Raw genomic sequence first — 27,690 nt, forward strand, 5'->3', positions numbered from 1 at the left:
CAATCCTTCATATATGGCCTTGGAGAATCAGAATGAGGCAGGCATCTAGATGTCCCCATGTCTCCTCTCTGCTCCCAACAGGGGTGTCGCCCTTCTGCTTCAGAAGTCACACAACCCGAGAAGCTCACGTTGTTTCTGCACTTGATTCTATCATTACATCCCTTGCCTTTCACTTCCCAACCCTGTGGTCTGCAAAGGGTGGACAGAAAGACTCCTGGGCAGAACAGAGCAACAAAGGAGAACTTAATTGTGCAGGGAACAGGGCAGGGTTAGGTCAAAGGTCCCTTTCCAACTTTAGGAGTCTATGAGTTCACATTGGACCTACACTGAGAACTGGGAAAACAGTATGAGCGATAAAGTGGGAATACAACAAAGCATAGGTTCTTAACCTTTTGCTGGGGTCACATACCCCATGGGCGACAGTCTGGTGAAGTCTATGGACTCAGCAGAATCATGCTTTTAAATGGATAAAATGAAGTAGAAAGGATTGAAAAGGAAATCAATTATATCAAAAATAAGAGTTATGCTTTTAAAAAGTTCAAGGAAGGGAGATGGAGACACGAGCTCTGATTTTGCCATTAACTCCTAGAGAGGATGCTTTCTCTGCCAGTACAGATCATTTCTCTCCAAATTTTAATCTTAGAGAATTGCCTAGAGCATTTAAGAGGTTAAGTGACTTGTCCAGGGTCACACAGTCAGTATATGTCAGAGGCGAGACTTGAACCCATGTCTTCTTGGTTTCAAGGCCAGCTCTTTACCTTCACCATGATCCTTCCCAACATGAGGAAAAAAAATACCAAATGGCAATCAAACTCTGAATTGTTGAAATGAAATTTTAATCCTAGAAAATGCATAAAGAATCTTCCCTCCCACTTGAAAGGGGGAAAATTACAATTTAAGAATATTGCATACAGTCTCAGGTGAGTTACTGGGTCAGTTGTTTTTGCTTGACTACTTTTTCCTTTGCTATAAAGGAATGGTTAATGATGGGGGAATGGAAGCAGCATCTCATGCTCAAAGAGATCTATGATGCAAAAAGCAAAAAAAAAATTGGGGGCTGGGAGGCAATTTGGGTTAAGTGACTTACCCAGGATCACACAACTAGTAAGTCTCTGAGTTGGATTTGAATGCCAGAGCTGTTGCTGTATCCATTGAGCCATCTAGCTGCCCCAAATTTTTTTAGAAAAAGAAAATTTTATTCCTTTGAGAGTAGATACAATTTCCAAAAACAGTCAAAAATCATTAGGATTCACATATGAATACTATAAGTGGATCAATGGGACATTGTGATATTCCTACCAAATCCTTAAGACAGGCTTTTGCATGTGGCTTGGAAGACAATTCCCAAATAGGGGTCCAGAAACATTTTAAGCAACAGCTGTCTCTCCAAGGGCTTCTTCCAAAGTACTACAGTCATTTAGAGGGCTATAGTCATACTTGGCCTTTTGGAAAAATGTATAAACAAATACACAGGATCTTAGAATCATAGATTCAGAGCTAGAAGAGAACTTGGAGGATATTTAATCTGACTATAGCATTTTATATATGAAGAAACTGAGTCCTAGTGAAGTGACTGTGATTTGCCCAAGGTCACTCAACTCATAAATAAGAAAGGTCCTGGGATTCCATACTGAGCTCCATTTCCACTGTAGTATGGTACTCTCATTCTTTTACAATCATCTGTATTTCAGTGAAGCTAATCCATCCCTTGTCCTGATCCACATGTCTCATGGAACCACAGAAATGTACTGCCTAAAAGGAATACAGAAGGATGTATGACATCTATGATAAGGAGTTGGCATATAAAGCTGACCCAATGACCACAGAATGATGCTGCCACTCCAAAGAATGAATGGAAGAAACATCACTACCTTGGACAGAGGCTCTTGCATGTAAATGACTGGCAGCAGAGGTGAGAAGGAACAGCTATCCTCTACAGAAACTCCTGTCTTCCTCCCCATGGCATGCAGGGTACAAAACAGGCAGGTTGGACACAGGGAGACCAACTGTGAGAATAGAAGGAATAGACTTTGAAACCTCCAGGTGTATTTAGGAAGGATAAGCAAAGTACTGGGCAGAAAATGAAACATCAAAGAGAAAGGAGGTAAGAAAGGAATGGGCTAGAGATACTGTCCAACTTGGCGATGGGACTGAGGCTTTTCTTGTCACTGTTTCTAAGAAATCTTTATGAAGCACTTCAAAGGTGAGCACAGGCCAGGGGTGTGTGTGTGTGTGTGTGTGTGTGTGTGTGTGTGTGTGTGTGTGTGTGTGTGTTGTGTGTGTGTGTGAGAGAGAAAGAGAGAGAGTGAGAGAGAGGCCACTAGTTGTATATGGTATAAAAGTAGGCACAGAAAGCAGAGACTCAGTCTCAAGAGTTTTCGTTGCTTCCCTGTGAAAGGAACCAATGAAAAAAGAAGGCAAGGCTGATAGAAGACAAAACAAAAAAATACCATATTAACTTTTAAAAATATTAATCCAAAAGAATGTGTGGAAATGGTTCCTTGGGCAGATAAACTAAAGGATTAATTAGTTTCCATAGTAAGCAAGGGAGGTGCTGGGTAAGATTCCCTGAACCAATCCTTCCAGAGGTTCTTAAGCCTAAACTCTGAGTCACCTGCCTTTATCATTAGATGCTGTTCTTTGCTAGTGACCTTTGAAGCATCCAGTTGACCTGAAGTACATATTATAATCAGACCTTTTTCCTGATATGCTAGAGGAGTTGGTAGGCAGGTTGTAATAAGAGATCTATAATAGTCAGACCCTGAATGACCAGTGTCAACCTTTGAGCCCACTGGTTATGTATGGATATGTTAAAACAAAACCAAATCTCAAAATCAAAAAGTCAGGGCTAAGAGAGGCCTGAGAACATGAGATGCCAGGGCTAGGAGGGAGTTTAGAATGTAGAATATAAGGACTGGGAGGATCCTAGGAAAGGGAAAGTCAGATCTTGGAGGGACCTTAAAAATTTCATGTCAGAGCTGGTAGGTGGGAGTATGGTGGGGGCTATATTACAGCTACCATTACAACAGCTTCTAATAAAGTTATAAATAATCTTTAGGATCATCTAATCCTGAACTTTAATTTTAGAGAAGAAAAACTAAGTGTCAGTGAGAAAGGACCTCTCTAAGGTCCTGAAGCCAGTGACCTCAGAGGTCATCTACTGCAATGCCTCCATTTTTCAGAAGAGGAAACAGTCTTAGAGAAATACAGTCAGCTGCCCCTGGTAAAAGAGGTGGTAAGTACCAGAGACAGGATCTGAAGTCACATATGTGGACTCCAAATCCAACATTCTCTCTACAACCCCACTGGCCCTGTAGGAGTGGCTGCCAGTAATCTAATTATGAGTAACTGAGCAAGTTTGAACTTCCATCTCCGAAGAGACTGGACCTTTCATTCTCATAACTCATTCCCCATGCCAAGTTTTCCTACTTTTGAGGATTCTTCCATTTCAGAGTTCTGTGTCACACAGAGAGAACAGCAAGGCCCATCAGCATTTCCTTTGATAACTGACTCCCTCCCCTAGCCAAGCAACAAGGCCCCACACAACTCAACATCTGTCAACTTCAAACACTCATACACTTAGGGCCTTTGATCATGTGGGGCCGGCCATGTGTTCAGGAAGATTCATATACCTTTCCAACTACAAAAATCAAACTCGGGCAACTGCAGATGGAATCCACAGAGGAGGACTGCCTTGTGTAGAGTCCCCTGGGTCCAAGGCAGATGGCAGGGGCACTAAACCTGTCAGGTAAGCATCCTAATTCTTAATTCAAAGAGCCCTAGAAAACAAAGTTCTAGAAGTCTCTTGTGAACTCTATCTGGAGCTTAAGAAATCAGACTCAATTAACTTCAGCTTAAATTTCTTCTTTTGTCTGGTTTCACATATCATCTATGTTTATTCTCCCTTCTTGCTCTGCCTAAGGGTGGGGTTATGGTCAGAAAAGGCTGAGAGAGGTTAAATGATTTGCTTAAGGTCATACAGTCTTGGATGAAGAGAGGTACAGTTAGAGGAACACTTTAGGTGAGCAGGTTCACCACACATGGCCTCAATCAATCATTCAATTCAGCAATAAGCATTTGTTAAGTCCTAACTCTGTAAGTCAGACACTGTAGTAGCCACTAAGGATATGAATACAAGAATGAGATGGTCCCTGCCTTCAAGGAAACTACATTCTAATATAAGGCATAGTGTGCTGGAAAGGAAACTGGATTTCAAGTCAGAGAACCAAGGTTCAAGTTCCATCATTATTACTTAATTTCTGTCTAAGCTTGAATGAATCACTTAACTGCCTCAGGACTCCATTTCCTCTCTCTAAAATAAGGGGGGCAAGTAGGTGACATAGTGGATAGATAAGCAGGCTTGGAATCAACAAGATATCTTCTTGAGCTCAAATCTGGCCTCAGATACCAGCTGTGTGACCCTGGGCAGAGATCTAGAACTGCAGGTTACCTTATTGACTATTTAATCCAACCTCTTCATTTTATATATGGGTAAACTGAGGTCCAGAAAAGTGAGGTGACTTTCTTAGAATCACATAGCTCATTCGTGTGTTTCCCAGATACTAAAACCAAAGGCTCTGATGGTCCCTTCTGAGGTTCAGTGGCTCTTTGTGATAGTCTAATTATCCTCTTCCTTTCTAAAGTCAGACACTGATACATGACACTCTTTAAGGAAGTTTCATCATAAAACCTAGAATTACCACAGACATTAGAAAGACTGACCCCAAGGTTGAGCACCTCAAGTCACACAAGCACAGCTATCCTTCTAAAACAAAACTAGCTGCTATTAACACTCATTACAAACTGCAACACGTGTAAGAGTTTCTTGCCACTTTAATGGAAGCATGCACAGAAATACACCTTGGTTTGCATGTTTAAAAAAATGAAGAAGGCAATGGTCAGCAGCCTCCATGGAGACTTCAAATGCTGCAGGTGTTGCCAAAGCTCTTTTACTCTCAAGGGTGATTAGTGACAATTACTAATGACCATCACTAACTCTAAGCAATAAATTAGCCACCAATTGACATCAATAGGCAGCTATGTAGCATAGTTCTTAAGAGCACTAGATTTGGAGTTAGGAACACCTGAGTTCAAATCCTGCCTCTGAGACTTACCGTGTGACCTTGAGTAAGTCACAACCTCTGTCTGCCTTAGATTCCTCTTCTTTAAAATGGTGATAATAATATCTGCCTCTCAGGGTTGTTATGAGAATCAAATTAAATAATATTTGTAAAGCATTTTGCAAACCTTAAAATGCTACAAAAATGTGAGTTATTATTACTGTTATCATCGTCATCAGCAGCATCATCATCAATTTGCAAGTTTTGATTGTGTGGTCCCAGGTAGATATTTGCAGAGTTGGAGGAGTATGACATCTTCATTCTGGATTCTTACATACCCTTCATACTCTACTAGAAAGACATAAGCCATCTTCACCCTTTCCATTTCTCATTGTTCTCATCCGCAAAATGGGAACATTACATTACCTTGCCCACCACAGTGAGTCAAGGGCTTTAAGATACTAAGGAAAAATGGTGCCAAAGTTGTGAGTAGAAGCCATTGCATAAAGACACAGATTTCAGGAGAGAGATAGCACAGTATAGTGGATAAAGAGCTGCCCTTAGAGCCAGAAAGCCATCGGTTTAAATTTTATCTCTAACAAATAGCAAGCTTCAACCTCTCAGTGGTCTAGATAACTCTCTAAGATCAGAAGCTGTAGAGAAGGTGCCAATCTACATTGGTAAAATGAGTTTCTTCACCTGGACATTCCTTCTGACAATGAATTCACAAGTCCAGAACCCAACTTTATCCGTATTTTGGAAGGACAGCTTTTTTACTTCTAGATTTACTAGAGAGGACCCTTTAGACTTCCATAGCTCTGATTATTATGGGATCATAGATGTAGAACTGGAAGACACCTCAAACACCATCTAGATCAAACCTATTTTACAAATATTTTACAAATGTCTCTGTCTCTCCTTTCTTCTTATCCCTGTATCCCCTCTTAAATAAAGGTTCAGCAAAGCTAAATGACTTGTCCAAGGTCACACTGGCAGCAAGTTTCATAGGCAGAATTTAACTCTAGATCCTCTGACCCCTATTATTGGGTTTACAATAAGTCAGCAACATAGAAGGGAGACAGTGCACATTCATTTCTGCTCCTTCACTGAGGAAAAAAAGAAAGTCCCCTGATCTCACAAATACACTGTTCCCTGGATAGCTGATTTCCCAAGCAAAGCTTTCCTTGGTCTAACTTTGTTTTTCTCCCACTTGTCTTTTTAATTCTCTAAATGTAAGCAATAATGATCTCTTTGATAATATTTAAAGTAGTCCGGAATAATTTGACCACACTAATTGTCTATGGGACCTTAGGGAAATCATTTAACCTTTCTCTAGGTCTCAGTTTCTTCATTCATCTAGCTGAATGTTGCACCAACTGTAAGATGTGGATGCGGGAGGAGGAGAGATTGTTAGAGAGGAACTTTTATCCAGCCCTACAATGCCGTTTTTCTGCATTCTATTCATTGCTATGCATAGAAGGCTAAGAGTTATGTTTCTCTCTCTCTCTCTCTCTCTCTCTCTCTCTCTCTCTCTCTCTCTCTCTCTCTCTCTCTCTCTCTCTTCTCTCTCTCTCTCTCTCTCTCTCTCTCTCTCTCTCTCTCCTTTCTTCTTATCCCTGTCTCCCCTCTTAAATGCAGAAAAATAAGGAGGACTAAACCAGAGGATCACTTCCTTTCCCTACCCCCATTCTAGTACTCTACAGTTCTTATCTCATAGTGTGATAGCCATAACCCCACACTAAAGTCTCACATGGCAGACAAACACTAGGATGACCAGACATCTATCAGAGAGGGGGATTATTTCTCACCTAGATCTACTGAACTCTTCTTAAATGACTAATGAGGCCAATCTGGGACTACTGAGCATTGCTGTAATTTGTGCAGATGTTTCCACAGGTGGCTGCTGCATGACCATACATACATTCTAAATATTACCGTGATCTTAACTGCCATTTCTACAGTACACAAAGATTTGCAAAGAGCCATGCATATATTTAGTCACTTGTTCCTTGAAGCAATCTTGTGAGGTATTTATTGCAGTTATTATTATCCCCATTTTATAGACATGGGAACTGATATCTCAGAGAGATTAAGTGGCATTACCAGGGATACAAAGCTAGGAAGTAATTGAGGTGCAATTTGAATCCAGCTCTCTCCTGAATCTAAGCCAGAATCCCACTCTATTATGGTGCCTCTCGTGTTATCTTAGAGCTCCAAGTAGAAAGATCTTGTGTCATAACCTCCAAATGTGGTTATAATTGACAAATCTTTTACTGATGCAAAATACAGCATTTGAAGTCCAGAATTTTAAGATGTCTTCTGTAGCTTGCTTTATATGTTGGGAAATATGGCACCTAGGTGGCACAGAGCATACAGTGCCAGGCCTGGAGTCAAGAAGACATCTTCCAAAGTTCAAATATGGACTCAGACATTTGCTAGCTATATGATACTGGGTAAATTACTTTACTCCTGTTTGCCTCAGTTTTCTCATCTGTAAAATGAGCTGGAGAAGGAAATGGCAAACCACTTCAGTGTTTCTGCCAAGAAAACCCCAAACGGCATCATGAAGATTTGGACATGTCTGAAATGACTGAAAAATAGCAAATGGAACCTCAGAACACTGTATCTCAAACAGAGCCAGTGGGTATATCAGATTTCATCATAAACCATCAATCTGCTGGTGGCACTGCTGAAGACCAGTCCATGGGCTCAATAGTATAAAGAGACTGACTTTATTTCCAAGGACAAAGAGAAGATGAGTAACCCACTTCTCTGGACAAGTAATCATAATCCTTGATCAAGAACAGGATTCATGGGGGCAACTAGGTGGCACAGTGGATAGAACTTCAGCCTTGAAGTCAGGAGGATCTGAGTTCAAATCTGGCCTCTGACACTTGACACTTCCCAACTGTGTGACCCTGGGCAAGTCATTTAACCCCATTACCTAGCCAAAAAGCAAAAAAACAAAAACAAAAACAAAACTACAACAACAAAAACAGGATTCACACTGAATAGGAGTAGAGAGATATAACGATAATGCCTCATTTACATAGCACTTTAAAATAGACAAAGGATTTTCCTTGGAAAAATTCTAATGAGGTAGTTGGTGTGAGTATTAGTATCCTCATTTACAGATGAAGAAACTGAGGTTTAGTGATGAAAAGTGACTGTCCTAGGTCATGCAGCTAATAAATTGCAGAACTAGGGCTCAGACCCAGATCTGATGACTTCAAATCAGTACACTTTCTATTCAACTACACATCCTTTTGAAAGCCTTACTACAGATGTAAGGGCAGTACATAGTATTCTTTGACAGGGCCTTGAAAATGCTCTGAAATAGTCCAAGCCACAATCCTCTGAGAAAATGTCAGCACTCTAAGATGTATACTCATAAAATGAGCAATGACTAGAATTTCACTGCTGACTTTGATGCATGTGTATGTGTCTGCTAAAATGATGGGGTAGAAAGCACATCTATCCTCCCCTAAACAGTACTTAACTCCACTTCTTGCACAGCATGGGTGATCAGGTTTTCACATGATGACATATCAGCACCATGGTCAGCAGCTAATGTGGTGAATTCCCAGGAGACAGAAAGCTTCATAGAATCATAAATCTAAAAGTAGAAGAAAACTCAGACAATAATTATTCAACTGCCTCCATTTTACAGATTAGGAAACTGAGGTAGCATGTCCAATTTCACACAGGTAGTAAGCAGCAAAGGTGGAGGTCTAACCTAGGTCCTCTTCCTCCAGCACTAGTCTTCCTTTGTACCCCAACAGCAACAGCTGTTTTATTTTCCTTCACTGCCGTATTTTCCTCCCTCCTTCATACTTCTATAGAGTTTCTGGTGCTTCCCTTTTAGAAAGAGAATTTTTACAAATGTCATGTTGTAGTTCTTCCAGCATGCCCTGATAAAGGGGTAAGGGAATATCTCCTTTTTCTGACTTTTCTGGATTTCAGTTTTCTCATCTGTAACATGAAGTGATTTTATGACTTTAAATCCCATCAGAAGATATCACTGATCTAATCTTCTGTTATTAGCACCCACGGTATTTAGATCACCTGCCAGTGGCATACGTAGAAGGCAGTGAAGTGCAATGGAAAAAGCATGTCAGAAGCCCTAGGTTCAAGTTCTTGCTTGCTGGGTATCTATGGGAAATTATTATCTTAGTCTTTTCCATCTTTCCCATTGTCCTTCCTCTCCTCACTTAGAGCAGATAGGTGGTACAGAGGATAGAGTGTTTGGCCTGGAGTCAGGATGGTGTGAGTTCAAGTCTGGTCTCAGACACTTCATAGCTCTGTGACCCTGGGCAAGTCACTTGACCCTGCTTACCTCAGTTCTTCACCTGTAAAATGATCTGGAGATGGAAATGGCAAATCACATCAGTATCTTCACCAATAAAATCCCAAATGGGGTCACAAAGAGTCAGATACAACTGAAATAACTAAATAGCAAAATTCTCTCCAAATGCCAACACACAATATAACATATAACAGGTACTTTCAAAACAAAACCTTGTCACTCTATTGTGACACACATCACAAAACATCCCCAGACCTCCAAACCTGAATTTCCTCACCTGTGAAATAGGCATAATAACAGTTGTAGTACGTAACTCGCAGGTTTGAAGTACTATGTACAGGTATACATTAGTGCTTATTATCACACCTCTACTGTATTGGAAGCCTTTTAATGGGAAGGGACAATGATTTTTTTATTTATTTATCCCCCAAAATATCATAAATCAGAATTTCTGAATGGGAAGGGACCATTGGGACCATCAAAAATGTATGGTGCAAAAAATTAATTCTTGGTGTGAAAACTCCCTCCCATAGGAGTCTTCAAAATGCCCATGATTTTTCATCTTAGAAAGTGGATGAGGGCACTGAGATGTTGTTGAGTAACTTGTCCATGGGTCATAGGATCATAATCTGAAGCTGTAAGGGCCCTCAGTTGGCATCTGCTCCAACTGCTTTCTTTTGCATAGGAGAAAACTAAGGAACAAGGAATTTAAGTGACTAGGCCAAGATCTTGTTCTAATACTGCACCAAAATCTTCTTGACAAAATATGGGAGGAGTGACCATCTGACCATTGTTTGAAGACTTCCAATAAGGGTGAGCCCAATATTTCCTGAAGCAGTCTATCCTACTTTGGGATAATGCCCTCATTAAGAAGGTTTTCCCCACCCACACCATGGAACCTAAACATATGGTACTTTGGACATACTTTCATTTCTATTCATCAAACATTCATCAAACATCTACCACAATGCAAGGTACTGAACCAATGAGTAGTGAATAAATACCTTTTAATGAATATTTGACTGACTGGCTGAATGTATGAGTGAATTAATAAATGAACATGTAGAACAGTTATTAATTGTGTGTGTGATGTCTTTGCAAAAAGATGAAGCCTATGGACCCCTTCTTAAAATAAAATTTTAATGTATGAAATCATATACACAGGATTACAAAGGAAAGATTAGTAAAAATAAAGATTTATTTCCCCAAGTAAGTTCACAGACCACCTTAAATTGACCATACAACCATGGGGGTCTATGAACTTTGGGTTAAGAACTCCTGACCCAGAGGTTAGGAAAGATTACTCTATTCAAGGGCCAAGTTGGAGAGTCTATATAGCAGCTCATGCAGAGTCTACACAGGGATTTGGAGTGGGTTTTGGGGGTGGGAGATAGTAAGAGGGGGATGGGCAAAATATGGAGTGAAGGCAGGAACATTTCTTTGTTTGTCAGAGCCAGCTAGCTATACATCCCTGTGTTGCCCAGTGCAGCCACAAGAAAGAAGGACATTTCCAAATCCCCAGACCCAAGACCTGAAGCTCACAGATGATTCAAAGCCTGCTGCCAGATGGTGATACCAGTGGAAAACAGGCAGCAGCACAGCTGTTAACATGTGCAGCAATGTGCCCATTAATCAAATAGCATGCAGATACCCTGGGAAGGCAAGAAAGGAGCTGCTGGGAGAAGAAGAGAAAAAGGACAAACCCACTGGTTGGCTCAGCGAAGAAAGACTGCCCAGAAGGAGAAAGGAATTGTAATGGATACAGCCAGTTAGCAAGATTAATGGAAAGAGAGCCCACTTTGCATGGTGGTCAATCTTCAATAATTTTAGGGTAATCGAGACTAATTTCAAGGTAATCAGAAGAACTGCCTGTGTCTAAAGTTTGGCGGGGATTTCTGCATGCCCCTAAAAAGGCAAAACCTGGTGAAATCAGAGACTGCCATGTGTGGAACCATTCCAAACTGGTGTTGTCCTAATTCCAGACTGTTCCATGTCCAGTGCCCTGAATCTTGCAAACAGACTCAGGGAAAAATGAATAGCAGTGGCAAGAAAATAGCTTTGCTTGAGGAATTTAATGATAGCTTGATCCAGAAAGAGGCCAAGATGCAAATTCCATGAGGAAGAAAACAGGCCAGAGTAGTGAAATAATAAAAAAAAAAAACAACCCAAGAACAGAGAGCCAAACCTCCCAAGGAGCTGGAGTAGGGTTAACTCAGGAAGATGGCTTAGCATGGCACGTGGAGTCCAAATACCCCGGTTGGAATCCTGGCCCTGATACCTACTAGCTGATAGACTTTAGGTAATTGATTTTTCTCTAGGCCCCTATTTCCTCATCTATGAAGTTTGGGGGACCCAGCTTACTGGCATGTTGGGAAGGAAACTCTTTTTGAAGGTAAAGAACTCTAGCTAGGTGGGGTAGCCAGTAGAATATTGAACTTGGAGTCAAAAAGACCTGAGTTCAAATATTGTCTTCAACACTTACTTAGCTACAAGACCTTGAGAAAGTCACTTAACCTTTTGGCCTCAGTTTCTGTTTCAGTAAAATGGAGATAATAATAGTATCCAAAGGTGTTATGAAAATCAAATGAGATAAGACAGTCAATAAACTTTGCAAACTTTAAAAGATTGTGTAAAAGCTATTTTACCTAAAGGGCAGGACATTTTTGTAGCCTTTATTTCTGCAATTTATAGTTTTAGAGACATCAGGTATTTGACAGGCCACACTTGGACCCATCTTTCTGGCTGCAGGGCTAACTCTTTACCCACTGCCCCATGCTGCCTTTTGAGCACTAGTTGTAGCATTGTTTTTAGGCTGCATCTGTGATTACAATGCTGAGGAGCACTGGTAGAATTCACTGTGCATAAAATTCCTCCACCCATGCAGATCTGTAACTACTGTCTCAGAGAGTTGCTTGGGGCCCAAAGAAGTTATGTCACTCAACCACAGATAAAAGAATCATAACTTGGAGCCAGAAAGGACCACAGAGGCAATTTAGTCCAACTATCTCATTTTGCAGAAGAGAAAACTGAGGCCCAGGAAAGTAAGGTGACTTGTTCATGCTCATATGGGTATTAAGTGGCATAGGTAGGATCTGAATCCAGGATCTTTGACTCCAGAGTCAATGCCCTCTTTGCTGTACCTCTCTCCATGGTCACTCGATTATTATGTGTACAAAACAATGCTTGAACCCAAGTTTTCCTAACTTTCACAGCATTTCTCTTTCTACTCCTCCATGTTGTCGTTGCTCAGTCATTTCAATCATGTCATGTCTAACTCTCCATGGTCCCATTTGGGATTTTCTTGGCAATGATACTGGAGTGGTGTGCCATCTCAAAATCTTCCTCAGCTCATTTTACATATGAGGAAACTAGGCTAACAGAATTAAGTGTCTTGACCAGGGTCACAAGTTAGTCAGTGCGTGAGGCTGGATTTGAATTCAGGGCTTTCTGGTACAAAGCCCAGTGGTCTAGCCACTGCATCACCTAACTGCCCCTTCTCCTCCACACTGCATCTCAGTTAGAGCTTAATTACTATAGGTTAGAGCTGGCAGGGCAGATCCAGCCCATCTCCCTGAATGGGGACAAGAGACTTCTATATGAGTTTCTGTTTTAGAAATACTGCAGTGGGACTTCAAAGTCGGTCCATTGGTTGAGACAATTAAAATGTTGAGGGGACTGAACTGTTAATGGCCTATAACGGACCAGTTCAAGAATTCATTTTAATTAGATTAAAATTGGCCAGTGCCATGCAGTTTTCACCCAGTAATAACTATACCTCAGTTAGACCTCATTTACTACAATAACTCTAGTGTGGGAAGACACAAGCAGGGCTCCAGGAGGCTTGATGCTAAGTGATGAGGCATTGTGAAGAAAACCATTATTTGAATCCCTCTAAGGCTGTACTTGGGCAGGTTAGAGGTCATCCAATCCAACGCCTTCATTTGACAGGAAATGAAAGTGAGGCCCAGAAAGAGCAAGAGATCTGCTTAGGGTCACCCAACTAGTTGGTAACAGTAGGACACTAGAACTCCTTTGTCCTGGGGCCAGTGCTGTTTCCATCAGATAGTACCATGGAGCTATGGCTCAAGGCAGAGGTCCGCCAATAAGAAAACTAAGTTCACATTAACAAAGTGATTCAAATTTGCAAAATGCTTTACCTGCAGCCTTGCAACAACCTCGTGGGCCAGTTGCTTTTATCATTACTGTTTTACAGTTGAGGAAATTGGGGTTTAGAGAATGTAAATGCCTTGCTGATGGTCTTGAAGCTAGTGAGTATTTAAGGTAGGATTTTAATTTGAGTCCTCTTGACTCTTAAGTTCTGTGCTAGATATGGAACAATTAACTCCAGGCCGAGGCTGGGCCTCTGGATACCTCTCAGCTGGTCCTCTGAACCAAAGATTTCTAGCATAATATAATTTTGAGGACAGGGAATAGTATTTCACTCCCCACCTCAGTCCGCTCTTTGTGACTCCAGCACCAACAACAGTTCCTAGTATACCTTAGGCTATTAAAATATATTCAGTGAATAGGAGAATTGAGTGGGGAGAGCAAATGGTTCAAAGGTCATCAACTCCAATCTCCTTAATTTGCAAGTGAGAAAACTGAGGCCAAGAGAAAGGAAGGGAATTCCCCAAGGTCTGGTACTATTTCCACTAAGCCATGCTGGGAATATTTGGCAGGAATTAAAATCTTGTGGAAGATAATTCTTTGGGCTTGGGATTCAATGCCTCTTAGAGCCTGGCAGGAACCTAACATTCCAACCTTATTTCACACCATTCCCTTTTAGAGTTTCTACGAATGCATAGAGATCAAGAATGTCAAATGAGGGGATCATCAGATTCAGAGAATAGTTCATGGTCCCATTAATAATAATGAATAATAGTGAATGGTCTGCTGGGGGGGAAGGGAAGGGAATACAAATTTATACAGTTCCTATTATGTGCCAAGAGACATGTTAACTGCTTTACACATATTACCTCAATGGATCCTCTTAACAACCATTTGATTCTCACAACAGCTATGTAATTAGGTCCTCTTCCTGGCTTCCCATCTTAGCATCTGTGTTTTTCTTTAACAATTAGTTCAGGATTCTATCATCTTCTCCTCTATGAAGTTTCTTCTGATCTCTACCCACCCTCACCTCTAGTTTTGCTCTCTTACTTTTCATCTTACCTCTTATTTACATATCTATACACATGTACCTACCCAATAGAACATAAATTCCTTTTAGGTAGAGACTATTTTGTCTCTGGATCCCTGGGACATGTGGTCCTAGTTCAGGGCTTTACAAAAACAAGAGTAAGACAGTCTTGCCCTCTATAAGCTTACATTCTATTGAGGGAAACAATGTGTGCACATATAAATCAGCATAAAATATACACAAAGTAAATGCAATGTAATGGGGGAGGGAAGAAGGCAATACCATATCATGTAGGAGGTGGCACAAATCTGAGCTTTTAACCTAGGAATTATAAGAGGCTGGATTGAGGAAGGAGTTCATGCCAGGCATGAGTCTCTGCAAAAGTACCGAGGTGGGTAATGGAGTGTCATGTGTGAGGAAGAAGAAAGGTGAGTTTGACTGGAGTATAGAGTGTGTGATGAGAGAAGAATGTATACCAAGGTCGAACAGGTAGCCAGGGTAATTCAAATATGAATATTTAAAGTGACCTGCCCAAGGTTACTCAGGTAGAAACTGGCCGCAACTCCTGAGGAAAATCAAAATTTCCCTCACCATCATGGAATTGGATGGAGTAATGATGCATTGGATTCTTGTGGTAGTAAAACCTTTGATAAAATGATCAAGCTATGAAAATAACTTCCCAGAGGACGAAGGAATGAGCCATGCCAAATAAAACATGGTGAGGTATCGCTGTTTACCTCTCGGAATGTATGAGGCTGCCTCCAGCCTAGGCAGAGCCATTCTCTGAAGATGACCTGGTCCTAGACACCAGTTCCTTTCCATGAGTGATCAAGTTTCTTTTCCTGGAAAGGCAAGGATGCAAATGTGGCTTCTGCAGCAGAGTTATGGAAAATATCTACTTTGTGGAGAACAGAGCTCTTATCTTTTTTGGTGAATATCAATTCTTTAAAGCCTTGAGCCAGAAGGGGGCGCTGTTACCTCTAATGAGGGGGGGGGAGGGAAAGAGAGCAGGCCACCTACACAGGCCTGGGGAAGGGGGCAGGCTGAAGGACATGGGAGCTGGGACGCATGGGGTAACAGATCTGTCACTAGTTGGTTACAGATCTTGAGTTATAAATCAGTTTTCATTCTTTTTCTAGAGAGGATCTCACTATCCCTTAAAGGAAAAAAAAAACCCTGCAACATTCTCTCTTCTCCCTAAATCTTCTCTAAATGTGTACTATATTTTCATCTTGCCTTCTCTGAACCAAGTCTATCTGTCATTTAGCAAAACACAAAATCGCAGCATCTTAGAAATAAGGCTGGGGTGTAGGATAGTGAGAAGGAATCCTTTTTGTGAAGTTATACAATCTTTCAGAACCCTCATCCAAAGTGCTAACTAATAGCTCATTAATTGCTCATGAACAGAGGCAACTAGGTGGTACAGAGGGCCTGGAGTCAGGAAGACTTGAGTTCAACACTTGCTAGCTGTGTGACTTTAGGCAAGCCACTTAACCTCTGTCTGCCTCAATCTCCTCATCTGTAAAATGGGGATAATAATAGGACCTAATAACATAGCTGTTGTGAAAATCAAATGGTTGTTAAGAGGATCCATTGAGATAATATTTGTAAAGCAGTTAACATGGCTCTTGGCACATAGTAGGAACTATAGAAATTTATATTCCTTTCCCTTCCCCCCAACAGGTGGAAGACCATTCATAAGCCACACTTTAATTTTAACTAATGAGTTTGTTTCTCTTCCACAGTCAGCGAACATATTCACTTTTCCTTCAGTCAATGTCAATTCCCTCTCCTTCAAGTTATATTTGTTATACTGCCAGGCAAAAATATTCTTCCTCTAGGCCATTCAAATACATGCAAGCTCAGAGCCCATTTAAAAACACATACACGCATGAAACATCCCTCCCTATGCACTGAACCATCTCTTCTTAACTGCTGAGCTACAGACAGTTAGCTCCTTTAATGTTTCTTCTGTTGTCTATTCCTGAATCCTAATCACCACAGCTCTTCTCTGGACTATCTCCAATTCTCCAATTTGCGTATGCATCTCTCTCTCTCTCTCTCTCTCTCTCTCTCTCTCTCTCTCTCTCTCTCTGTGTCTATCTCTCTCATCACCTCCCATCCCCAAGCCTTTTCCCTCACCTGTAAAATCAATTGTGGGGTGAACTTGAGGTCTCCTGCAGCTCTAGATTTGAGATCATAATATCCTCTTTTGATCTCATAGAATGACAGAATTTGAGAACTGCAAGGCTCCTTAGTGACTATTTACTCTAATCTATACCTGAAAATAATACTTACTATGGAGGTAGCCAACAAGATACCAGCCAACCTCTGCTCTCCACCCTCCAATGAGGTGCTGGCCCCCAACCTTTTAAGGTCCCGTCCTACTTTTTGGATAGTTATGACTCTTAGGAAGATATCCCTAACACAAACCCTTCAGTGACTCAAGGCTTTTGGTTCTATCCTCTGGGCAGTTTTCTTACCTGTACCATGAGAGGGCTAGACTGGATGGCCTTTAAGGTTGCCCCCCTCCCCCAGATCTCAGATCCTAGGTGGAGTCTGAGATTGCTTTCAGTTTTAGATCTTAGGATTCAGCTAGCTGCACTACAGATTCCTGACAGAGAAGACTTAATTCAAGACCAAAGCATAGATAAACACATTCTAACAGATAAATCTATCTACCTGACCGGGGATGTCAATACAGAAAAAAAATCTTTGCTTTCATTGACATTTAACAGAAATTTGTCATTTTGTTTAATTACTTAAAAACATAATTCTAAGAAGGGGTCCCTAGGCTTCACAGACTGCCACAGGGATTCATGACACCAAAAAAAAGGTGAAGAACCTTCAATCTAGAACCCCTCCCCCCAAATACGTGTCAACTCATGGTTGGAAACTCTGCCCAGGGCATTCTGCTAGGAAATGGGGGTACAAAGGTTAAAAAAGCAGGGTTCTTGTCCTCCTTATAATGAGCATTTTTTTTAACTTATGGCTGTTGATGTCCATTACAACTTTCACACTCTGGGATTCTGGGATCTAGCCTTCCCCTTCACTTTATAGATGAGAGGCTGATGACGTGCAGTGAATTCTCCAAGCAGACACAGCTAGTGCCAAATGGGAAATCTGATCCTCCTACTTCTACATAGATGCCAAGAGCTGAAAGGGACCTCAGAGCCATCGGGTTCAATTCTTTAATTTTTTTTTCAGACGAAGAAACTGAGCTCTGGAGAGATTACATGGACTGTACCAGATTACAAAAGTAGTAAATGACAGAAACGGGATTATTTATTATTATTATTATTATTATTTCAAATAGCTGTGGTGGGATAGAAAACCTACAAAAGTGAGGTATGGAGGATTATGAAAAAAATGAAGGGAAAAAAAGAGATGCAATAGAACGTGGACGCCCCAGATCCATCTCAGACCTCAGGTGGAGGCCAGTACTAGAGAGGAAGAAGAAGACAAGATGAGCTAGGGGAACATGGGCTGGTCCATTTTAGATGGAACCTAGACTGTGGGGAGGGGACGTGTTTGAGTCAAGGCTAGGAAGTTAGGTCTGTAGAACGTACAGTGACTATGATGTTTATTTTCATGTACCCACTTAAAGACAATTCATCTCAAATTAAATTTAATGACCAACACTGATTCTGGAGAACAGGATCTTAAACACATTTCCCTTTTCTTCATAGACAGGCAGGGGATTATGAATGTCGAACTGTACATACTCTGTGGGCTGTAACTGCTTGGTCAGTAAGTTCTGCTACATTGTTGTTAGCAGGAAGGCTTCTTTCCATTCGCAAAAGAACACGTGCACCTTGATAACAAGAACTGCTTAACTTGTGTCTTCATAGCCCTCACACCTACCATAACGCCTAGCACATAGCGCCCACTTAATAATTGCTTATTAAATTGTATTGATGAATCCAGTGATAGAGAGTGAAATATGACTGTGGCATTTAAAAAAAACATAAGCTTTTTTCCCTTAAAAGTTGGAGACAAGAAGGCACACTACTGACTAAGGACTCTTCTGTGTGTAGATAATCTGGTATCTTTGCCAAAGAAAACTCCAAATGGATTCCCAGCGATTTGGACATGACTGAAACTATTGAATCACAACAAACAAATAATAATAATAGTGGTAGTGATAGTAGTAATTTTTTTTTTGTTCAGTCATTTCAGTCATGGCTGACTCATTGTGGTCCAATTTTTTGGCAAAGATACTGGAGTGGTTGCCATTTCCTTCTCCAGCTCATTAAAAAAAATTTTTTTTTAACAGATGAGGAATTGAGGCAAACAGGATTAAGTGACTTTCCCAGGGTCACACAGCCAGTTAGTGTGGGAAGCCACATTTGAACTCAGGTCTTCCTAATCCAGGCCCAGTGATCCATCCACCAAAATTTATTGGTGCATTATGCAATTAAATCACCAAATGTTGTCTGAGCACCTACCTATGATATGCTCGGGACTGTGGGGGAATACAGTGGAGGGATGTGACAGGGTGCCCATTCTCAGGGAGTTAACGATTTCAAAGAGGAGAAGGATACCACTATTAATGAAGGAATGGTGGCAGGCAGCAGCACGTGTGGGGGTGGGTCAGGATTGCTATTGAAAGAATATCAATTGACCCAGATCTGAGGAGCCACAAGTTACAGGGGCTATGCTATGTTCTGAAATGAACCTGGATAGAAAGCAAACCGTGACTCATGAAAGCAGGCTCAGCAGCACAAAAGGCTTGGATTCTGGCTTCAAACATCCTAGTGGCCCTCTCAATGCCGTGTACCCAAACCTGGCCTTTAAGACAACAGACTTAGAGCTAGAAAGGACCTCAGAGGCATCTAGAACAACCATCTCATTTGATAGGTCAGGAAACTGAGATACAGGAAAGCAAAGTGATTGCCCAAGGTCACCCAGGTTTTAAGCAGCACAGATGGGATTCAAACCCAGGTTGTCTGACTCCAAATTGTTCATTCTTTCCAGAACAATCCTTTAATTACCACCTGAGGATGAGGTGGGGGAGTGCGGGGACTGGTCCCACCTTCACTACTCGGTAAGTCAACATTAGTCAGGGGTCCGGCAGAGGGCTTGGGGCTATTTATACAATACCCAGTGTTATCTTTTCACTGTAGGTCTCCTCTATCATTTCATTTGCATCTGCTTGTACTACTAATTCCATCTGGTCCTGTTGTGATTCTTCTATTCTTCTGGGTTTTTTTTAATGATATTTCAGGAACAAATCGTAGAATCAGAAACAATATTCAGTTAGCTTCCTCATTAATATCAGAAAATATATACGAAGCTCTTTGCAAACCTTAAACCATTGTAAAAACATATTAGCACTATTTTTTTCTACTGGAACATTAACACTCATAGCAACAATTATAACAACATTTGTGGTGCATCAAAGCCCTTCTTTCCCAATAGCAATCCTGCGAGATTTGAAGCATAATATTATCTTAATTTTCCAGGTGGGTAAACTGAGGCACAGAGCTCACAGTTTCATAGATTTTGAGCTGAAAGGATACTCAGAGTTCATGTGAGGATGGAAGGGAGAAGTCTCGGAGCAAATATGACAGGTGTCAAGTATTTGAAGGCTACAATGTGGATGAGGGTTCTTTTTGTTTTGTTTATCCCCAGAGCATAGATCCAGAAGCAATGGGTAGAAGTTGCAATTAGACAAAAATCAGACACGATGTCAGAGACACACAAATAAAAAAACAACTAAAATAAAAACAAAAGCAAAGTTCCTACCAAGTTGAACATTCCTAAAGGGGAATTTGCAGCCTGGAGCAGGGATAGTCTCTGTCTTCTTGGAGGTCTTCAAGCAAAGGTTGAATGACCACTCGCCAGGTACGTCATAATGGGGATTCCTTTCACTTACGAGTCATACCATATGACTGTTGACGTCCATTACAACTCATACTCTGGGATTCTGGGATCCAGCCTCCCCCTTCTCTTTACAGATGAGATGCTGATGTCTCCAGAGAAGTCCAGTGAATTCCCCAAAGACACAGAGTTACTGCCAAACATGAAACAGAGCCTCCTACTTCAAATCCAACACTTTAATAAGACGTTTGAGGACAAGGATTGTCTTTCTTTTTTGTCACTATAGTACCTGGCACATAATGCAGGCTAAGTGCACGTGTACTGAATTGAATTTAGGAGGCAGTGTGGCAAAGTTAGTACCGATTCAGAGGGTTGAGGGTCCAACTACTAATAACATGACAGCAAGAGTTCTATCGCTTGCAAAGCACTTCACCTGTTTTCTTATCTGATCTTCACAACAATCCTGGGAGGTATGTGCTATTATGATATCCCTTGCACAGATGAAGAAACTGAGGCTGAATGAGATTAAATGACTTGCCCAAGGTTACAGAGCTTGGAAATGTCAGAGGCAAAATATAGATTTTCCTGACTCCAGGACAAGCCCCTCTCTACTCACTGCAAATGGTATTGAGTCAGAGGATCAAGGTTCCAATTTTAAAAAGCAGTGGCAACAATATTTATAAAGCACTTTCAGCTTGCAAAGCACTTTATATAGCTTATCTGTTTTGATTCTCACAACAACCCTAGGAGATAGATGCTATTATTATCTCTAATGCACAGATGAAGAAACTGAGGCAGATTGAGGTAAGTGACTTGCTCAGGGTCACACAGCTAGGAAGTGTCAAAGGCAGAACTGGAATGCAGGTTTTCCTACCTTCAGGGCAAGCTCTCTACCCACTGCACCACCCAACTGCCTCCAGGCAGCCATGTTACTTCCAAGTCTCTGTCTCTGGGTCTTCATTTCTAACCTCCAGAGTGTGGGGGTTGGTCAGATGACCTTAAACGTCCCTTCCCTAGAATGCCTCTCTTTTTCCAAGGTGCAGTTCCACCACTACCTCTTCCATGGCCTCTTTCCTCATTTCCCCAACTAGTGCTGTGATCCCTCCCATCTGACTTGAAATTTAACTTCATTTTTATCTGAATTTATTCCCTTTATCTTTACTCGGTCTATACTTACACTTACAGTGTCTCCCGCAATGAAATGTAAGCTCCTTGCAAGTAACGATTGTTTCACACCTTGCGTTCGCATCCCCAGTGCCTGGCACATAGTAGGTTCTTAACAACTGCTTGATGATAACTATGATTCTATCATGAAGTGACCTGCCCAGACCTACAAAGCTAATAAGCAAAGAAGCCAGCACTGAAGCCAAGGCCAGCATCCTTTCACCCAACTCATGTCTCCCTTAGCTGGAGATGCTAAGGATTGCTCTTCAAAGTCCACCGTATCTCTTCAGATGTCACTCTCGGCATCCCACTCGTTCTCCTTGATGCCTCTTCCAGAACTATACTAGGTATCAGGTAATAATATCCCAATGGCCCCAAGTCTTTTACAGTAGCCAAGATCCTTTTACATCCTGGAATCTGTTTGATGTGGAGAAAACAGATCCGACAGACACCTTGGGAAGGAAAAACCTTTCCACCTGATTGACTGGAAGTAAGGTGTCTCAGCCTAGACATACAGAGCTTAGCAATCTGATGCGCAGAGGCCCCAAGCTTGTATCCACATCCCCCTGGGAGAGAGGGAAGAAAAACAGGCCCATCTCCATCATGTCCAGTTACTGTATTTATCTCTTTGGTTGACAGAGCTGGTTTGTTGTAGAAATGAAACCAGACAAGAGGGACTCTAGGGAATTTTGTCTGAAAAGTAACAGAGTTTCTACTCAATTGAACTTTTTTTTTCCTAAGAAGCTGTTAATTTGCTACACAGAGCTGTTGGCTTACAGATTCCTTTTTTTTAATGACAACATTTTGTTGTTTCTTTTTTGTTATTAGATATGTAGTCGATACAGCAAATGGGGTCATTTAATGCAGTGTTCATGTGTGGACTATGATAAATAATCCTTATTATTATTTTTGGGGGCATTCCTAATATAGAGTCACATGTTGGTTGGAAGATTTTTATTGCCGACCATGTCACTACCCTGCTTAAGAAGCCTCCATGGCTCCCCACTGCCCTTATAAAATAGAAACTCTTGTATTTGGCACCCAATATACCATCTAGCTCTGGCTTGTCTTTCTAAGTTGATTTAAACATTACTCCCCCTCCCATATTCAATACTCCAGCTCGAGTGGCCTATTTGTTTTGCCTAATATGTGACATTCTCTCTTTTACCCCTGTCCTTTACACAGTCTCTGGTCCTTGCCTAGAGCTCCCCCCATCTTTGAATCAATCCTTAGAAACCCTAACTACTCTTAGGGTTCAGCTCAAGTACAGCCTTCTCCAAAATACCTTTCCCGATTTCTCTAGGTGTCAGTGTTCCAACATCCCCTCGCCCAGCATCATGTATGTATTGACTTTGCATATATCCTATACTTACTTATCTGTGAACTGGTTCTATTCCCAACATGGAATGTAAGGGTCTCCAGGGCAAGGGCTGTCTCAATTTTGTCTTTGTATTCCAGCACCTGGCCCACTGTCTGGCTCTTAGTAGGTGATTTAACAAATGCTGGCTGATGGATCGATTGGTAAGAGTTGCCAGAATGGGCAGCATTGACTGGTTGCAAACAATACCCTAAAGATTGTGAGTTCTTTGAGGGCAGGAGCTATTTTTATTTTCATCATTGTATCCACAGCATCAACAAACATTTATTAAGTGCAAAGACCAGCGGTAGTGAACCTGTGGCCTCATGTGAAGTTTGGGTTCAGTCAACAGGCCGTGCTTGAGTATGTAGAGGACCACGTGTAGCCTGGAAGCCATAGGTTCCCCACCCCTGGCCTAGGATATATCAGAGAGTATGTTAAGGACTGAGGATACAAAGACAAAAAGCAAAAATCATCCCTTTCCTCAGGGGGATTGCATTCTAATCAGGAGAAAATGTGCATATCTAGAGTTAAATCAAAATACAAATAGGCCAGATACAAAGTAATCTCGGAAGGGAAGGCTTTGGGGGAGGGGAGCGGGCAGGAAAAGCTGTATTTAGAAGGTTCTACTCGGCTGAGCCAGGTACTTAGAGAGGGCCAGATGGGGAGGGATTACATTCTAGGTATGGGGACAGAGTGTGCTGACATCAGAAATGGATGGAGGGTTCTATGTGTGAGGAAGAGAAAGAATGCTAGTGTAGCTGAATTCTAGAGTGTGTGAAGGGGTCATGTGGGATAAATCTTGAAAAGCAGAATGGGACCAGATTGAGAAGAGCTTTAAATGCCAAAGTGGTCCTTGAATAAATTGAATCAAATTACTTCACCTGTAAAATGGTGATCTCCGGGGTCCTTTTTAAAAAACAAAACAAAATAAAACATTTACCCCCCCAATTACACGTAAAAACAATTTTTAATATTTAGGGATCCTTCTATCCCTAGATCACAAGATCAGTGAATCATAGATTTAGAGCTGGAAGAGACCTCAGAGGTCATTTAGTCTAACCTGTTCATTTTACAGATGGGGAAACTGAGGCCCAAAGAGGGGAAGTGGCATGTCCAGTCACAAAGCTAGTATCTGAGATACCACATGAATCCAGACCTATGAGAGCATGATCTGATCTTAAGTTTCCCAAACATCTTTTGTGCTATGGGTCCCATTAGACTCTGAGACTGAAAATCAGTCAGCAAAGCCCTCTCCCCTAGTCCTCTAGTCCCCTAGGACCTAGTGCAGATAGATCTTTCAGGTCTGTGTCCAGGAGCCAAGAGACCCTGGGGTCTTAGAGTCATTCTTACTTTTGTACAGGTGCCACCCCCACCAAGAATGTTGCATCCCGCCCTGTACTACCTTTCCAGTCAGATTTGCTTATGAAAACCTTGATTTGAGTTCCTTAATTGGAAAGGTAGCCTCAGGTCCTGAGAAACCCCCCTGGTTACCACTGACACCAGCCTGGGCAGAACAGGCCTGAGCTCAAAGCTGGGGAGCTAGAGGTGCTGACACAGCTTAGCCAGCTATTGTGATAGCTATCACAGGGAATAGAGAAAAGCAAATAGTCAAGAGAGAGGACAGCTGATTAGCATGAGGGCCTCAGGCATGGGAATCCATCTATTAAATATCATTCTTCTGTGGTCCCTGGAAACTGAACTATCAAGCTTTGGACTAAACTTCATTTGTTACCCAAGTGACCCCTGCGCCCGTCCTCTGGGCTTTTTTCTCCCCTGGTCCACCGAGCCTCATCATTATTGCAGAGCTCAAGCTAAATGTGGCTGAGGTGATGGGCAGGTTTGGGCTTGCTTTCCTGGGCATTCATCACCTGCTTATTCACCTGTCCTATTAGCTGGCATTCATGGAAGACAGAGGCGAGGGGCATTAGCACAAGAATGAATGCTAGAAAGATTCAAGCTTGCCCAAGGGAATACTTGATTGGGATTTTTTTTTTCTTTTTTAAGACATAGAGGAGAAATCTGCAATGGAAGTGTATGTTGTATATACCAAGGTAAAAATGCAACTCAAGGACACTTGCCTCTGGAGAGGAAGCATGAGTTGTGTCCTTCTGTTTACGACACAGGTAAAGGACTAGATGGGACCTTAAAGGTCATCTAGCTCCTCTCCATCCTATGGCATAAATAGGGAAACAGGTCTAGAGCTGCGAAATGACTCAGGATCATATTTAGAGCTGGAAAGGGAATCAGAGGCTATGGAGTCCAAGGCCCATGGAGGTAGTGACTTATCCAGGTCACACAGATAGTAAGGGCCAGAGATGGAATTCGAATTCAGGTCCTCTGAGACTAAAGCCACTAGATTGTAATGGTGATGGTAACAATATTTGCAAAGTATACACATTATAGGGCGGTAGGTGGCACAGGTGATAGAGTGCTGGGCCTAGAATCAGGAAGACCTGAATTCAAATCCTGCCTCAGACACTTACTAGCTGTGTGACCCTAGGTAAGTTACTTAATCCTGTTTGCCTCAGTTTCTTCATCTTTCCTTCTGGAGAAGGAAACGGCAAACCACTCAAGTATCTCTGCCAGGAAAACCCCAAATGGGGTCACAGAGAGTTGGCCATGACTGAAATGGCTCAGCAACAACAACCGAAATGGATGTTATCTCCTTTAATCCTTGTCACTGCTCTGGAGAAGACAGGCTGGTTTGGGGGAAGGAGCCACGGACCGAATCAGGAAGGCATGGGTTCAAACCTGCCTCTGCCACAGTGTATCTGTGTGAGCCTAGAGGAGTCTCTCCACCCCACAATGACTCAGGCAGTTCCCCAAGGCCATGGGTTGTGTGGTGGAGAAAGTGCTTACTGATAAGGATAAAGGACGTGCCTAGACAGGAGCTCCATGAACCAATGAAATCGGAGTTTGAGTTTGAAAGAGCACAAACTGGATGGGATGGTGAGGTGGGCACTGGGGGTACTACGCACCACTTAAGAAAGGTGAGGACCATCCGTCAAACAAGGATCCCAGTGGGGACGTGTGTGTGTGTGTGTGTGTGTGTGTGTGTGTGCGCGCGCACGCACAAGTACTCGGCTGCCCTACTTTTCTGATGAAGAAACTAAGACTGAGAAAGAACTTGGGCAGTCTGGCCAAGGCTTCTGGATCCCAGGCTAGGGCTCTGGGAGGGCCAAATGGAGAGGGTGCCAAGGTGAGGTACAGTGGATGGGATATTAGATGAGGAGTCAGGAAAACCTGAGTTCAAATACCACCTCTGACACTAACTGTGAGGTTCTGGGCAAGTCACCGTATATCATGTTTCCTCATCTATAAAATGAAAGTTGGATTCAAATGATCCCTAAGGTTCCTTCCAGCCCTAAATCTATAATCTGATGGTCTCTCTCTATAAAACTGATAATAGCCCAGCTCTTCACATCCCCAGCCTCTGCCAAATTCACCCACCTGGTCAGTCAGTTCTGCTTTTGTTGTCTTTACTGGTCAATGAATTTGTTTCCACCTCGTCTCCATTCCAAGTTTTCTCTCTGTTTTCTTCACCTTCTTCTACCTGAGCAACTGCTCATTTATTTGGACTAGATGCCTTGGATGGGGGATAGGGAGGACGAGGCAGTAATCCCTCCAGTGGTTTTTGAAACCTTAAACATTCGTATTTTCTTTCCCAGGCAAGAGGACGTGACACAATCCAATGCTCTTCATAACATCCCTGCCTGCTCAGCTGATGTCATTGAAACTCAGTAACATCCTGTCTCCCTTAATGGGTTCCTTCAGGTAAAGTGTAATCATATTCACAAGCTTCGACCCCATTAGAAGAGGGTGACAATACAAAAGGAACACTTCTCTTTTGTTACTTGGTAAAGATAAACTACAACCATAGGGGTTGAGAGAGGAGAGAGGAGGAAAAGAGGAGAAAAGAGAGAGAGGAGAAAGGGGCAGGAAGGTAGAAAAGGGGATGAGGAGAGGAGAGTGGGAGGGAGGGAAAGAGAGAAGAATTAGGAGGGAGAGATAGAGGAAGAGGAAGAGGAGAGAGGAAAAGGGAGAGGCAAAAGGGGAAGAAGGAGGAGGACGGAAGGGAATAGGAAGAGGAAGGGAAAGGAAGAACAAAAGAGAGAGGGAGTGAGAGAAGGAGAGAAAGAAGGGAGGAGTGAGAAGGAGTGAAAGAGAGAGGGAGAGGGAAGAGGGGAAGGGGGAGAAGGAAAGACAGAGAGGATAAAGAAAAAGAAAAAGAAAAGTCATTCAACAAAATTAACCAACACACCAACCAAGGCTGACAGTATATCCAATGATCCACATGCCCAGTCCCCTACCTCTGCAAAGAAGAAGCACGTTTTGTCACCACTGTGGGGCCAAGCTTAGTTATCATGTTAAAACAATATTCATCTGAGGAAAAAACACTTCTTGAAATGTTATAAATGAAATGTATTATTAATATTAAATTCTGGACATTTCTTTCTTCATTTCATTCTTCAGTCTAGAGTTTTCCAATCTCCAGATGTCTAAGTCTCCTTTAAGATTGTGCCTGCCACCCTACTCATAAAATCAAATGAAGAATGACTTATGGAGTTCTTAGGCTAGGCAAGAAATCATTTTCTTCCCTGATAACAAAGCACCAGACCTGATCTTTTCTCTCCATTCTTCTTTCTTTCACAGAATCATGACATCTGAGAGTTGACAACAGTCATCTACTCCAAACATTACATGAAAAGACTCTCCACTGTAACATACCTGCCGCCCTGTCATCCAGCCTTACCTTGAGGAGCAGATGAAACCAATCACCAAAACCTTCTCCTCATTTACTAATGGCTGTCAAAAACGTGCACGTGTGTGTTTACTG

General features: G+C 41.9%; 1 protein-coding gene and 1 long non-coding RNA gene across 5 annotated transcripts in view; one reads left to right on the top strand and one right to left on the bottom strand.

Moving 5' to 3' along the window:
- LARGE1 (LARGE xylosyl- and glucuronyltransferase 1) overlaps positions 1-27,690 on the bottom strand; it is a 602,000-nt gene that overhangs the window by 201,808 nt on the left and 372,502 nt on the right. The window lies entirely within an intron of this gene.
- Positions 19,482-27,641, top strand: LOC144455778 (uncharacterized). The gene is made up of 3 exons (XR_013484530.1): positions 19,482-19,553; positions 26,522-26,627; positions 27,507-27,641. It is a non-coding gene; the product is annotated as an uncharacterized LOC144455778 (long non-coding RNA).

The sequence above is a fragment of the Phascolarctos cinereus genome, unplaced genomic scaffold, assembly GCF_003287225.1.
Source record: "Phascolarctos cinereus isolate Bilbo 61053 unplaced genomic scaffold, phaCin_HiC Scaffold_1;HRSCAF=81, whole genome shotgun sequence".
Taxonomy (NCBI): domain Eukaryota; kingdom Metazoa; phylum Chordata; class Mammalia; order Diprotodontia; family Phascolarctidae; genus Phascolarctos; species Phascolarctos cinereus.